The following is a 17,273-nucleotide window of genomic DNA, read 5'->3' as shown; positions in this document are numbered from 1 at the left end:
GGGATGGTGTATCTGATTGGCTGAGTTTGAGAATTTAAGTAGCGAAAGTCGCAGCAAAAGCGATATGATGATAAATGGGATTCTGGGGCAGAACTGGGTTGTTTAACATCAGGTTTCTTCTGTTTAGAAACTAAAACTATAGGACTAGTGATAGGTAGCTCCTCCTTCTCATCTACAGGCATGATAATACCCTGACTCAATAAATTATCTAGCTGAGTCCTAAGAACCTCTTTCTTATCTGGTGACAAACGATAAGGTTGTTGATGTTTGGAAACAAAATCTGGTTTTAAATGTATAACATGTTCCACTACATTTGTAAAACCAAGAGAGGGATTATCCTCTGTAACAAAAACATCCTTATTTGCATATAAACAGTGTTTCAATGACTTACATTGAGCAGGTGATAAATTAGGTACATTCAGATCAAAGTGTGAGAAAAATGTTTGGTTACTGGAATTCAGTAAATCACTAGTACCTGATGTACCATCTCTGACAGAATTTTTGTCACAACAACTCTCGACATCAACTTTGTTGCATTGGGCATTTACTACAGCTTCTGTAGTTTCAGAATTAAATGAACTATTTACAGGTACAACAATATGACTTTCGTCCATTGTCACAAAATCTGCCAACACTGTGCCTCGATGTAAAACAATGGTTTCATTAGTAGGGTTTAAAACTTTAACAGTTACTACTGATCTAGCAACAAATATACCTTTACTGACAACCTGTTTACTGGCAGTACAAATGCCCTGGACACCCACAATTAAACCCTTAGGTAGATGGCCCTGAATCATACATTCTGAAGTAGGTTGTATATAGACCTCATGCTTACATTTCACTTTCACTTTACCTTTTGAAAAATGTATTTTCCTGGTGTCAAAATTTAAAACAATCTTTTGTTTGTACATAAAATCTGTTCCCAAAATGAGTGGGTTAGATGTTTGTGGAAATATATATACAGTGAATTTACAATGACCATTCTCTGTGCAGGCTTTGATGCTAGCTGTGCCAACAATATCTACATGTCTGGAATCTGCAACCTTAAGAGAGGATTTGGAAGATGTATTTATGGGGGATTTACAGGAATGGGGTAGGGAGTTAAAAAGGGTGTCAGACATGACATTAATGGAACAGCCCGTATCAAGCAAACCCGCAACTTTATAATAACCAGCAAATGTTACTGGTAGATACATAAATGTAGGTTTTGAGTGTTCATTGCTTGAATTGTCACTACTCTCTTGGGAGTTACTGGATTGGTCAACATAGCATGCGGTAGGATTGTCCGATGTATCACGCGAGTCAGAGGGGCGATCAGCTGTCCATCGAAATGGTGGTGGACTACTGTGGCGCGCACTAGTACCGTTTAAAACCCGTCCGAGGGGGCGCGACCTACCCTCGGGGACAGAAAGTTTCCCTGTAATGGAGGTGGCGTCGATCTCGTCTCGTGGGTTATACAGCACAAACCGGAGTGTCCCCTCTGCCCACACCATCTACATGTTGTTGATGGGTCCGCCTGTCCTCGGCCAGACCAGAGGCATGCACGTTGAACATGGCCCGGGCCACGACAGCGATAACAAACAACACCTTGACCAGGATGACTCTGAAGTGCTGGGGGATGCAAGCCCGAGTCAGTCTCAACATTACTTATTGACATGTCTTGAACCATGGCCTTTAGCGCCTGGATTTCACCTTTCAGATCTTGAATCTCTGTGGCTGCTGTAGTGTGGTTGGCTGGTTTGGACACGGCTGCCACCAATAGGGTTTGAGTAGTGCCTGGTAAGGAATTTCTGTAACCACCCGCCTCTCCTGTCCTAGCGGCCAGGAGTGCTGACTTTAAATCTGTGCACATGGTGGCCATGACAAACAGACCCAAGGAGGGAGGTAATCTATCCAGAAACTGAGCCACCATGTCATGTTCTGATTTCCGAAGGCGCATCCCCTTCTCTAGTAAAACACTGTGAAAATCTTCGATGGGCTGTCCCGGTTGGAGTTTAAGTTTATTGAAGGATGATGACTCCAACATCAATGTTGGGTCCAAGGTACCTTGATGGATAAACCGGTCACCGAAGGCTGACTTGAGTAAGTCCCATTCACTTTTCACGGTTGAGGGCAGGGCGTGGAACCAGATTTGAGCTGGACCTGCTAAGTGCATGTGGAACGCGGCGATCTTCTGTGCGGGAGTGGGGTCGAGATATAAACCGTTAAAAGTGATATAGCTATCAAACTCCGACAAGAATTTTTCCCCGTCCTCATGGGAATAACCTGAGAATTTTCGCAATGAGGCTTTGTCTGTCGACATGGCGGGAATTACTATCACAGGTTGAGGTGCCACAGATGTCAACTTTGCATTGTCATTTTCCATTGTATTTGTGTCAAATGTGGGAGAATGTTCAGGAAAGTCATGATTATCATCAGATCGCAGGTTGGGGATTGGGCGTGTAATTATAGGACTTCCGGAAAAGTTCATATTCAAATTATCCCCCAATAATATAGACGGTGACTGATACGCCATGTTGGATTGACTAACGCACGTCGTAACGAATAAGTGTACCGTTGTAGAACATAGCTATGAAAGTAATGTCACCAACAATGGTATACATACACACAATGGTATAAATGGACACAAAAGTCAATGAAGATCAGGTTCCCCAATGTTGTTAGTGTCAAATGTTGATATAAATGGTTCATATCATCGTCGCTTGGCAGTGGAGGTGTAAATGTGAAATTACGAGGAGAGCGTTTCTTGTCCTTCCATTTTTATTTTTCTCCAAGGCACAACTAATTTACAAAACAAATTGGTACATGATATCCGGATTTAAGTAAATTATAATAGTAAAAGTGTGATGGACAAAATATCCGGAATTAAAGTAAATTCAAGATAAAATTATTTAATTTTACTATTTATGCATTTTCTGTGTCTATAAATACAACAATTCTGTTCTGTTAATATAAATAGCTCTCTGTTTAGGTATAATTGTATTTATACTGTAGGATTACTCAGAGGAACTGAGCAATCATTGTGTTAAATTTCAACTGTATAGCTAGTTGGTACTTGATGTATATTACATAAACACAGCCAGGTCAGCTGTATATTTCTGTATATTTTTGCACTGAGGACTCGAGTAAAACTAATTATATTTTAGACAATATGGATCATCAGTAGTAACTGATACGGACCCTGTAAACGTCACACAAATAGGTACTGATGGTTGTATATTAAAGTTTATAGAGTTTTTGAACAAATCCAGGGAAGGCAACGATCGTACAGATAGATCTAACAAGTTCCAACTCCGAATAGTGGAAGGTATAAACGAGAGATTCGTTTGAGAAAGCCCAAAAGGAGGAACTCGATAATCACTGTTATTTCTAAGAGCGTATCGGTTATTTTCTGCAACTGTAGGTGGAAGATCATTTAAACAATCTGGAGATAACACTAATTATGCATTTTATATAAAAATTGGAGTTTGTTACGTTTTCGACGATTTGAAAGAGTATCTCAACCAGTTTCAAAATGTAGATCCTTTATACGCGCATACGAGGGAAGGCCTGCTATGTTACGGGTAGCTTCCCTTTGAATTTTCTCTAACAATTCAGTTTCAAATTTAGTAGAACCATCCCATACTTCACACGCATATTCTTAAACCGGCAAGATAAATGATTTATAAATTTTTGAAAGACTATTTCGATTTAGCAAAAAAAATCAATCTTCTTAATACATTTATTTTCTTCAAAACCGAACTGTATAGTGCATTTATATGTTGATAGAATTCGAAATTAATATCATCTCAGTTTTCTCCGGGTTAAAAGTTACCAACCACGTTTTAGACCACACGTTTAATGATTCAAGATCCCTATTTAAGACAGTTTGAATTTCAAGACATGACGAGGAAGACATTAATAGAGACGTATCATCAGCAAAAAGACCATCAGCTGAGTCAAGGACATCAGCAATGTCATTAATGTAAATTAAAAACAAAAGTGGACCAAGAATGGAGCCTTGAGGAACCCCTGCTAAATTCAGACCTAAATGTGAATAAGAATTTTTTAAGAATTGTCAAATAGTTCACCACAAATTCTGTCTTCACCATCAAATCTTTAAGCCACACAGGATCAAAGGCCTTTGAAATATCACAGAAAACCATACATATATGTTTCTTTTCTTAAAGTGAAATACATTTTTGTGATAAATTTCTATCAACTGATATACAGTTGAATGGGTATGCATAAAACCAGATTGGTATTTGTAAACCAATGAGTTATTTATGAAATAGTTATACAATTTTTGTTGTTGTACATTACACGTTCAAAAACGTTACCAACAGTAGATAAAAGAGAAATCGGTCTATAATTAGAAGGTGAATGCCTGTCTCCTTTTTTAAGCAAAGGCATGACTTTAGCTACTTTCCAAGTGGTCAGAAAAATATCTGTTGACAATGACATATTGAAAATAATTTCAAGTGGAAAACAAACAGTGTGTGATGTATTTCTCAACATATGGTGACTGATTCCATCCTGACCCGATGCCTTACCAAGCTTCAGTATCTGAAATCACATCTCGAATTTCATTATTAGGTATTATTAACTCGTATAGAATGAAACGTTTTATTAGGCTTTGGTTCAATAATAGTTATTTCAGTGTTAAAATCATCTACTTGTGTTATGTCATAAAATAGTCATTTAGTAGGTAAGCTTTATCTTCATCATTAGTGACAAAAGTATTAGTGAGAGGATTTACAAGAGTAGGAACAGATTGTGAAGTACCAGCCGTTTAATAAGTCACCAGTACGGTTTCGGATCAAAAGTGGAGAAAGCTTCGATTATACCATGAACATTTTCGTAAAAAAGTATACGTGCATGTTTTTTCATGTTGTTTACCTTATTTCGCTTTTGCTTAAATTGATTTATGTCCGAAAAAAACTTTGTTGACCTCGCTCTTTTATGCAACCTATCAGGAATCCATAATTTTTCCTTAATTCTGAGGTCATCCAAGGTTTATCATTTGGCCTCAAAGTGGACAATTTAGATGGAATGCATGGATCTGCAAAATTTAGAAAAACGGTTACAAGCAATATCAATTCGAGCTACAACCAAGGAAAAAGTCGTTCCAGTTATAATTAGAAATAAGATTATTAAATTTTTGAAAGTCAGCCTTCTTATGCCGCCAAATTTTACGCTTATATGTAGATTTCAAATCACAAGGAATGTTTATGCAAGCAGTTCAACTATCATGGTCGCTGACAGATCTATCAACTAAAAGCACAGATGAATCAATACTGGATAGTGATTTGGTTAAGAGGATCGGATCGAGTAGACTTGATCGTGTCGGTCCAATACGAGATGGTTCAGTTATGACATTAGTTAAACTAAAAGAGTTTATGATTTCGAAAAGAACATGGTTTGTAGATGCAGTTTATAAGTCGACATTTAAATCACCAGTAACTGTTATATTTGGTGTGGTATCTAAAGCAATGCTAAGAGATGTACGTAAATTTTTCTAGAATGGTAAAACAGAGTGTTCAGATCTGTAAGTAGTGCCAATAATAAAAGAGGAATTTGTTAGAATAACATTGATCCGAAATTGATCCATAAATGAACTTGCATATATGGATGAGCATTTGTTGATGTAGTCGGCCCCTTTATTGGTAGGTCGTTGCGATTCGATAGTGGTCTGATGGTAAAAAGGCTATAAAGGGACCAACTAACCAATTGTTTTCCCATAGACTTTAGTGTTAACGTTTTTGAGTATTTCATTAACATTCTTGAATTCAATATGACAATTATGGTTTATAACAAAAGTTTAGGGTCTCATATAACACATAATAAAAAAAAGTTGGGTCCTTCAGCTCAAATTTTCTCCAGGGTAGCCATTTTGAAAATGGGTGAATTTCGCAGTAAAAAATCGCTAAAATCTTAAATGTTTACCTGTTAATTATTATTACCTGAGCTTTTGGGGGAAAAATTCAATCGGACTTACGTAATTTATATCAACATTTCTTATAGATAGTTACCTATCAGGCTACATATCTATATTCTCGCTTCATAACATACTGGCCGATCAGTGGCTGCCGGACATTTTATCCTTGGCTCAAAAATCAATTTTTTCAATTGGTTGGTTGTTCCCTATAGCATCCATATCATTTTCGCCAAGCTACACCACTGAAACTTATTGTTAGTTTTGTTGTTATTGTTATAATTAAACGAGGAAGATGCTTTTTTTTTTATTATGTACAGCCCAGATATTATAGGGTATAAACATGTTGATGTAGTATCAGTTTAGATATTTATTGTAGCTGATAGGTGTTTGTTTTCGCATCAAACGCGACATATTAACACCTCACATTGTCAGTTATTTCAACAGATTTTTTAAACAACATGTCAGGATCTTATCAAAATATTTTTGTCGTACATTTCTACACAAAACTGTTTGTCCATGAGTCAATTAACACATCAAAAGGCCTCCCTGTCAGATTTCGGTAATTTTTTATATGTTGTAATAAACATTGAATTTCGTACATAATATCAGAAAAAATTAACACATTGTCAACAAACACGGACAAATCTTAGGACAAGGTCGATATAATGTACCACATCGTCAACACATACGGACAAATCTTAGGACAAGGTCGAAATAATGTACCACATCGTCAACAAACACGGACAAATATGAGGACAAAGTTAATAAAATGTACCATATCGTCAACAAACACGGCCAAATCTGAGGGCATTGTCGATAAAAATAACAACATCGTCAACACACAAGGACAAATCCGAGCATTTGCCAATTAGATGTACCACATTGTTAACACACACAAACAAATAAAAAAAAATCAAAACAAGAGGTCAATCAAAATATGTCACCGGTCACCTTACATGCCATCAGAATTATGTAGATGTTCATTCCTCTCAGTGTTGAGTGTCATGCAGAGAATAGCGAATGCTATCTTTATGATACTGGTATGTCAAGGCTTGAGTATCGAACCCATAGCCCTCCGCGCAGGGACGAACGCTTAACTAAAGGTCATGAAACATCAATAAGAACAAGTTGTTTTGGGAGAAAAAATAAGATCCAAAATTTCGACGAATAATTCTAGACGGAATGCAGATACATTCCTTGCCAAAATACTTCAGGCTATTGATTGGACCAATACCCTGAGGTGCACTCTTTACTTCAACTATTTTTTTCTGATTCAATCCTGATGAATTGGTCTTAAATCTAAAAAGCCAATTGTCTAAAAAATGAATATTATGTAGATCTATGAAGCAATGATTTTGGCGTTGAAATACAGAATTTGCGTCAAACATTTTCCGCCCATCGCCGGGAACAAAATCATTTCAGTTTCAAAGTATATTGTTCGAACATTCGACGAACAAAACTATGTTGATAGTCAACAATGTTTGCAGAAGATAGTAGTGAAAGATTTTCTGAAAATCGAAATCAATGTATCTTTGTCAAACAGTATTCAAACCATTATATTGTTAGTACGCTTAACATACCATCCAGTTATTTATTTATTTTAACACGCGCTTTGTTGTTTAAACTATTGTTATTTAAAAAATCAAACAATAACATGTCTTTAACAGCCCAGATATTATAGGATATAAACATGTTGATGTCGTATCAGCTTAGATATTTATTGTAGCTGATAGGTGTTTGTTTTCGCATCAAACGCAAGATATCAACACCTCGCTCAACAGGTTTTTTCAACAACATGTCAGGATCATATCAAAATATTTTTGTCGTACATTTCTACACAAAGCTGTTTGTCCATGAGTCAATTAACACATCATAAGCCAAGGACACTATTCCAACCCCCTTGGAGCAAGAATGACATATTTCTTATGGCAAGGGGGAGGGGGTGATAATCATTTTCGCAAGGATATATACTCAAATGAAAAAAAAACAAAATTAGAAACAGTGTCAAGAAAAAAGAAATTTGTTTAGAAAGAAAAAACAAATAAACTTGCTGTCCATTCGTCTCTTTACTTTTCTGTGAATTCTCAAAGAAATACTGTCCATAGATCGTTGAATGCTGCAATTTTAAGGACAGGGAATACAAAAATGTCCGCGCCGGCAATCTGTAGACAACTTAGAGGTACGTCAGCCTGTTAACCTGCATGTCGTGTCTTCAATCATGACATCGGTTTAAATATCAAAGAACTGTTTCACGTTCTTTTTGAATATCCAGTATCAAAATCACGAAATTGACTGATTCAAAGAGCCAATTACCTTCTTTTCTATATTTTGATAATTGTCTAAGTCTATTTTTTGGTTTTCCTAATACCTCGTCGGGTTTCTAAACGTATGTCCTCTAGATTCATCGAGGAACCCCGTAGAAGGATTACCGAACAATATTTAAGGATTAAACTGTCTTGTTATGGTGTCCATAGACACCAAAAAAGACAGTTTAATGCTTATATTTCCATTCTCGACCTTTTTTTTTTTTTTTAATTTTGAGAATTAAAATTGAGTTAGCATAAAAAATGGCAATATTCAGCGACTTTTTCAATGGGGTTCGACAAATGGAACAGCCTATTTTTAGTAATACAAAACAAAACAAAAAACACAGTTCAATTATTTTTATTATTTGTGTAACAATATTGTATAAATTCCTTTTCTTGTTATATGACCCTGGTTCAAGCAGTTCCTGTGGGTGAATATATTCATGCGCGGCATGGATTGATGTCACGTTTTGGGTGTCAATTATGCTCACATAGACTGCAAATCCTTTTACTTAGTTTATATCGTGGTTTTTAATCATGGTGTGTGTTTTACTAGCGGAGCTTTCTTTTTAGAAAGAGAGAGAGAGAGACACGTAAAATAAATGTAGTAAGGAACAATATCGGACCCAGAATAAACATATCAGTTACCTGCACGTATGATTTTGATCTTCCAATTGATAGTTCTCTTATCCGATTAGAACAATGTTTAGATAAAAACATAGTATTAAATCATGACATTATTCGGCAACAATAAGTGCAGAAGCGTTGATCTTAGCGTACTTGTTCATTGCACTCTGACAATACTGGGCTGGGCATTGACCGAATGCATTAGGCTGTAGTTAAAATTGAATGTGCATTTGCATGAATATAGAGTTAATGGACGCTCCCCGCGGTTGTTCAATCGAACTTAATTGAGCTCTAGAATATGCTACGTGATTTTGAGATATTTCAGCAATAAGTTTCATCGAATTTGTTATGATGCAATCTGTCTCGGGCAAAACGAGACAAGGAAGTTCTTGGTGCTGGTTCTGAATCGACCGAAAGTCTGGTGGAATTGACCGCCTCTCGTCACGTCGGTTAGAGGGTTACTAGGTAAATTAGGCTAATATAACAACGTGTACTTAACATCTCAATTCCTCCCATATCCTATAACGAGGAAATCCTTTCGTTATAACCAGCGGGCGGATCATTACCTGATGAAATGATGGCATTTTATTGGATATTATATTTGTTTCTTAATCAAACATATTTGCATGTACAGTGCATCTTTTATGTCATAGTAAAATCTGACTTTGTATAATTTACCGTACACACAATAGTGAAATAAAGTCCAAGTTAACGGAGCGTAACAATTTTAGGACGTGATATTTATCATGTCCGATTGAAAAAATCACGTGGAGGGTCCACTTACTCTGTATTTCATGCGCGTGCATATTCAATTTTAACAACAATTTAATGCATCTGTCAAAAGAACGATAATTAACAAAATCCGACAATTTCTGACGATATATTAGGGTTAGGTTATTCAGTATATGTTTAGGCGATGTCTAAAGGTGCACGCGCTATTTGCCGCCATTTTTATGCTCTTTGTACAATCGTTTGGCGCAAGTAGATCAGAAGTAGGTGTAAATCTTGTATATACCTACCTATAAGTGTCCCCCCGAAGGTCGTTTGTAATAAACAGATTTACCATTCCATTAGTACAATACGCCTTGCATTTCCGACGAGACTGGACTGGATGAATGATTTCCATTGGGATACAAGGTTTCCGATCATTGCCCCGTGCAAAGTGTTCCAATTTCCCGCTAAAACGAGCGAGTATCAGTACTAGAAAACTATAACGACACAGCATTATTTCGATGCTTTAATTTGATAACACCCTTTGCGTGTTGCAAGCTCTTATCGAATTCCTGACGCACGTCAGTCACTGTAAATTCCTAAAGCTCTTCTCGACGTCCACTTCCATTAAAATGGATCCATCATGTGTCTGGGCTCACTTACCTTGTCGCTCGATATTTTTTTTTATCTGATTTGTGACGGCTTCATAGGCAGCTTTGAGTCCCTCCCAATGTTCAAACATGGAGCGTCTTATAGCCTTTGTAATGTTGAACGAGTATTATTGATATTCAATTTAACATTATTAAAATTGTCTACTATTCTGACCTAATATTAACCGTTGATTTCTTAGGAATTTATTGTGGTCCAACATGTAACCATAATTCGTCTGTGTAAGTGCAGATAGAAAACAACAGAAAATATTGACATGAAATCGAAAATGTACTTTTAAGTCAAAATCAGCCAAACGAGGGCAAAATACGAATTTGCATAGGTACCCTGATGGTCTGGTAGGATAAGTTTCTTCTGCTTAATCGATGACAACCGCCATGCAAATCTAGGTCAAAAAGACACCCGCCATAAAGATCTAGGTCACGACGATACCCGCCATCAAAATCTAGGTTATGACGACACTCGTCACACAAATATAGGTCAAAACGATGACATCCGTAACACAAATGAAGGCCAAATCGACGAAACTCACCATATATTTCTTGGTCAAAAAGATACCCGCCATACAAATCTAGGTCAAATCGACGACACCCGCCATACAAATGAAGATCAAATCGACGACACCCGTCATGCAAATATAGGTCACGACGACACCCCTCACACGAATCTAGGTCAAATCGACGACCTCCGTAACACAAATCTAGGTCACATCGACGACACAAGGGAAACAAGGGATAGCGAATACAACACCTCTGCATGTCGCGGAATTAGGAAAATGTGCTAATGTTGTTTGCTGCTCAATGTGCGTCAGAAGGCAGTTGATGAAGGATTCCTCTTGATAAAGGTTACGTTTTCATACCGTCTGCTTTGGGACACAAGGGCGAGCAAAATAAATCTGCTGTCACCATGGCTTGGGCTCGCGATAACTCAGTCGGTAAAGGGCAGGCCATGTAACTTCAGATGGCGATCAAAGGTGCCTGGTTCGACGCTCTCTATCCGGGTTTTGATTCTCAAGAAGATGAGAAACAGGCCTGTCTGTTCTGTAGTGGTTTTGTCCTTGTGCAAGAAATTTTATCTTAAATGCTCTGGATGGCATGCAATGGACTTCCCGTATGTTGTTCAGTGAGGTAGTCACCAATTACTACAAGGGTAGCCCGCCTCAATATCACCCTGGTTGTACACTAAACCCCACAGACGGACAAACAAAAAACATTTGGTTATAGATTTCTCTTTCACATATATGTATACCTTATCTACACTTCTTTACCTACCTGGAAATACTCAAATTTTGATCTTAATATTTAGTGTCCGACCAGACAAGGACTGGCATGATTCTGTTCACGGACCGAAACAAATAAAAGAATATAAATTCTGGACTATCTTCTCTCTGATTGACAGAGAGTTATGAATTGTCATTAAGGACTGGTTAACAATTGTTGCCGCGAGTTCGGGAATAAGGTGGAAAGACGACGCGGCTATTAACGTTCCAACAGTTCAAGGCTAACGTCACCAACAATTCAATGTTAAACATATCAAAAGTTCACATTTCAAAGCTGAATAGATTAACATATCAAGGTTGAATAGATCAACAGTTCAAGGCCGAACAGGTCAAAAGTCAAAGGCTGAGAACAGATCAACTGTTCAAGACAGAACTGATCAACTGTTCAAAGCATAGTTTGGTGATGAAGTCGAGGAGGGATACATTCATAAGTGACATAACCCTACCGTAGTGTCAACATTTTATCCAAGAGTAGAGTGCGTAATCAAAATTTAATGTCATACGTATTTACATCTTATAAAGATGGCGGCGCCGCTGTGATATAACAACCATTGGCGCAAATAAGTGTCGACATGACATTTATGTTTTACTAAAATGTCCAATATGTCACATTGTGTCTGTGGACGATCGCCGGTGGACGCTTACTGATAACAAGGTTGTGTTGTCGTCAGCTGAAAGTAATGTCGGAAGGGGATGGCGAGCTTTGAACATCCAACGGATAAATAGATAATATTCTTCAAGAAAATGTATAAATCTACAACACACTAATCCGTAGGAGTGGTTAAGTTGTCCCGACAATTGATCACTAGGCCTCCATCTCTGGGTCGCGAGTTTGAAACCCACGTGGAGCAGTCGCCTCGTACTGGCCGTAGGCCGGTGGTTTTTCCCCAGGTACTCCGGCTTCCCTCCACCTCCAAATCAAGACACTTGACCACCATGGCTATTAAAAGACCAAACCAAACCCAAATCCTTGGATTAAACTGAAGCAAATATTTCCATAAATGAGCTAATCTGCATTGAGATTTATATATTTTTTAAAAACATTTTTGTAATCATCCACTCACAGGAAAACGCAGGATATTTCAAAGACATACAGCAGTGTTGGCCCATATATATCTTCTTAGATTATCCCACAAAAACATATTTAGGAAAACCTATACTCCTATCAAGTCGGTAAAAAATCTAGTTATTAATGCTTGGTGATGTCTAGGTAACACGCTGATCTTTAACATGATGTGACGTAAGTATTTAAAAATCCTGTTACGTTGGCGTCTGAAGTAGTGTGATGGGACAAAGGGAGATATTGTACAGAAAGGTACTCCAGTGTTTCAAATTGTTGTAATTTGATACATGATAACCGAGAAACACTGTTCTTGAACGGGTTTGTACGGGGTTTAATGCACACCTAAGCTGTTGGTAAATATGTTTACGGGGACAAAGTGTCATTTGGCCATTAATTGTTTTGTTATATTTTGTGTTTCATAATTGTCAGGGTTTGTTGATAGGTCTGTCTGGCCTACGAACACAATGCCATATATGTATATCAAAGTCTCCTTCTGTTGACAGGAAAGTAGTGCCCACGCAGGAGGCCATATAATTCTGTTTACTTGCTTATATCATACCAGCTATATTAGTTTTTTACCGGAGAGAAAATGTGAAGGGTGATGTTGTGATTTCCGTCAACAAGTCACCGGTGATTGAAGGGATTGTTTCTTAATTTTGTGATTTATTTGGTCCTAGAATATTCTTCAATATTTTTTTTTTTTTTGTAGGAAATGTGATCCCCCCCTTTTGAGAATGTGTGATGCCCTTTCATGATTCAACTGCAGTATTATTTTGTCCATGAATGTTTACATATGACATTGTATTTTTATGTTTCAATACTTTGTTATATTATTTTGGTAAATCTTAGCACAGAAAGATATTGATATTCTATGCTATGAATGCTATGAATAATCAATTTAGTATATTTTTAGTCTGTAAGATATCGGTATTTTTTTTATTTTTCACTACTATGGTATATTATTTTGTATGTTTTAACACTGAAAGATACTGGTATTTTTATGTAACAATGCTACGGCATATCATTTTTGTCTATTTTCTAGTCCGTAGGATAACATTATTTTTATGTACAACACTATGGTATATCATTTTGGCATATTTTAACTCTGTCAGATACAGAATTTTGTGTATAATTAAGTTTTGATGTTGTGATATTGTGTTGGGAGAAGATACATTGATTATATGTATATTCGAAATTTAAAGTCTCTGGTGACTTGAGAGTGATGCACTTGACAATAAGAGGGCGTTATTGCATTCAAAACAGGTTTTATTTGCATAAGAATGAAGTAGTTGCAGAAATAATAATGAAAATAATAGCGCTTTATCACAGCAACATAGCCGTCTCAAAGCGTTTCACGAATTATCATTAGCGGTTATTGGGCATTTAGTAACCAGCCAGTGTCTTTCTCAACACCTGGGGAGCACACAGCCCTAGCTGCAGTGTTTGGTGGTGACGGCTTACACACGATATTCTTGCACTACTCTATAGCTACAGCGTACCCATTTATACAGCTTAGTCGACTGGAACACAATGGAGTCAAGAACCTTGTTCAAGGATACAACACAGCGGCTGCGCCGGTCACGTACGGCGAAGGTCATGCGTCCTACCACTAGACTATCGTACCTCAAAATAAAAAAAAATATAACTTTAAACTAATACATTGTATTGATGATAATTTCTCATTTTTTACTTGTTAAAATGCAGTAATTGTTGAATTTGTGTCTTGATGGTTTATATGATTGAATCGCTATAAAATAAATGTTTGGTTAGATTTTATTTCGACTTGTGGCGAAAGGAAGAACACGTTTTAAGTTATTTAACAGACAAAATTATGAAATAAAATGTAACAAAAGTTAATAGTATGTCGAAATAATCATGAATCATAAGAACGTGTGCTTCAAAATGTAGAACAGGCGAGATATTAAAGCGAACACTAGTTTTGTCAGTATTTTAAATATGTTAAATATTTTTATCTTTATATATTATTTATTCATAATTAATTTATAATAATTATTTTTGTTTGCATGTATAGTTTCTTTGTAGTACTTATCATGCTTACTTCCCGGATTCTTTTTAAGAGGGGTCAACTGGTTGTAGCTTGTAGCTACCAAACTAAATTTCTATCGAATGTTGTCAATATGAATTCGAGTAAAGTGTCTTTGCAAGGACAAGATCCCGACAACGTCAGGCGATCAGAGATTTCAGCTTCCTGCGAAAACTAAACGGGATAACCATGCATGTGAGTGTATAGAAAAAAGAAGAAATAACAATTATATTGCAAAAACGCCAAAACAAGTTGTATCAAGTTATATGAATCGCTTTTGTTGACAGGTGGCCCATAACTTTCTCATGTCCGATCAGGGAATCGAACCCGGTCACCTGCGTGAGAGACTACCGTGTTACTATTGTGCCATCCAACCAGCCTCTCGAGTCTTTACCTGAGATTTATTCTTCTAAAACCATTCCGCCCTATCTATTTTTCGCGATATATATATAAAAAAGTGTAGAATTATTTGAGAAAATTATTTTACCAAGTCATTACTTTCCTTAAATACATTTTTTTGTATATCCTGTATGCTTCAAACATTTCGTATAAATCTGTTGCTTTTGCTAGAAAATCTTTAAGAAATCACTTTGGTTACAGAATATAATTCCGACAACATAGAGTGATTTTTCCCGCCCTTAGTACACTTGTCTGAAAGGGTTAAGGAGAATAATTCAATATATGTGTTTGACGTCATACCAATGATCTGATGATGGCGGGATGTTGTTGGATACCCTCTAACAGCAGTTTCTAGGAAATACAAATTCTATCACGGTGCTACACGATGCCGTGATGAAGTCTGACAAACGATTTGTGTATGTGGACAAGGTTTCGTTAACCAAGTTAGGGACTGGAACCTGTCGGTTTGTTACAGTCTACGCATACACAGTTTGTCGTCTTCTTTTCCTTGCTGATTAACCTACCTGAGGAAAATTACTTGTGATGACGTCATTACATTTGATGCAATTTGGTTTCATTTCCTCGGTCTCAAGTAAGATCGAAAGGGAGGAACGGATGAATCTGTAGCTTAAAATCAATGAGGAAGGCGAGCGAAGTCTTACGTCTTCCATGAGAGCTGGCGCCCGATATCTTACCGTATTTGCACTAGCGTATCCACTAACAACACGCATGTAAACTAGACATTTAAGCAATGAACAGTGGTTTCAATGTTGTCATAGTCGATATGGCAGCAAGATGTATGGTGGGCAAAAGGCATGGGAACCCGTTAGGGTTCCATGCTACATTTGCCAACCATACATCTAGCTGCCATATCGACTATAACAACATTAAAACCACTGTTCAATACTTATATTTACATTGTCTTACCATTTTCGTCAACTTTGAAAAAAACTAAACAAACACAAAAAACCCCGCCTTTTTAAAAGTCACATGACCCACAGGGTATTATAGCCTGAGACACTGGGTGTTATAGGCGTATGGTGGCAACTGCCTCTTAGCATTGTGTCAATGGGGGAATGCGGAACAAATGTAAATATAACTGAGTTTTTCCATCGGCGTTGAATCTAACGCCTATTCCCTCATTTCCATGAATGATAAATCTTATTTTACAACTCGAAAATAAAATAAAATACATATTTTTATTTATAAAATTACCAGGTAACTACGACTAGAAATTCGGGCTTAACTGTTGGACAGATTTCATGGCTGTTTAGTAGGATGAAACGGTACGTCTTGAATAGACACTGTCGCACGCCACGCGCCTAATGTCTATACATGGTAAATAAAAATCGATTTTTTATGCTGTTACATATTGTATTTATCCCATGGTGTAACACATTCATGATTTTTTTAATTGAAAAAAAAACAAACTTAAAGGGACGGCTCACTCGAATTTCATGATTCGCTTTTAATTTTCAATTTCAATTTGTTGTTTATAGTAACATTTCATATTCTTATGTAATTTTTGAGTATCGTGGCATTAAAATGTTATATGTATTACTGTAAGTGTTCATATTTTAACAGTACTCTTATTTTAGCGTGTTAGCGCGGGAAGCGTTCCGCTTAATTTTTATTTCGCTAATTGCAGTTTATCTATATTGGTTGCTATGACAATCATTGATGGTTCGTTAATTAAATATTCCGCTAATCTTGCAATTTTTTTATGACGAACATCAGAACGTTGACATGTCAAACTGTATGTACAGCACTGCTGCCAATAAAGTCATGTTCTGTTCCTCTTAGGAAACATGCTGCTTTTCACCATGTATATTAAAAAGATCTCGGGAATACTTTCACTGTTTCTATTTCATCTTTAGTTTGAAAGGTTAAAATTAAAATTGGAATATCGGTTTCATTTTTATCACATTACATTAAGAATGAGGACGTTCAAAACACAAAATGGTCGTCAAGATGTAAATGGGAAATTACCTGTTTCCGGTTAATCGGTTAAGCCTGATGGTTACTTAGTCAGTGGTCTGAAGTTAGCAGCGGATTCGTTATTCGTTATTGGGGATTCGAATAACGAATCCGCTGCCAGGGGATTTGGTTTTTTATGTTTAAATGATATTTCTTTTTATTGACATTTTGACGTTGGGATTCAAATAACAAATCCGCTGCAGCAGTGGATTGGGGATTTAGTTGCATATTAGTATTTTTCTTATAAGATATGATTGGGGATTCGAATAAATGAATCATCA

The sequence above is a fragment of the Pecten maximus genome, chromosome 12 (assembly GCF_902652985.1).
Source record: "Pecten maximus chromosome 12, xPecMax1.1, whole genome shotgun sequence".
NCBI classification, from domain to species: domain Eukaryota; kingdom Metazoa; phylum Mollusca; class Bivalvia; order Pectinida; family Pectinidae; genus Pecten; species Pecten maximus.
The sequence above is the reverse complement of the archived record's forward strand: the minus strand, read 5'-3'. Positions refer to the sequence as shown.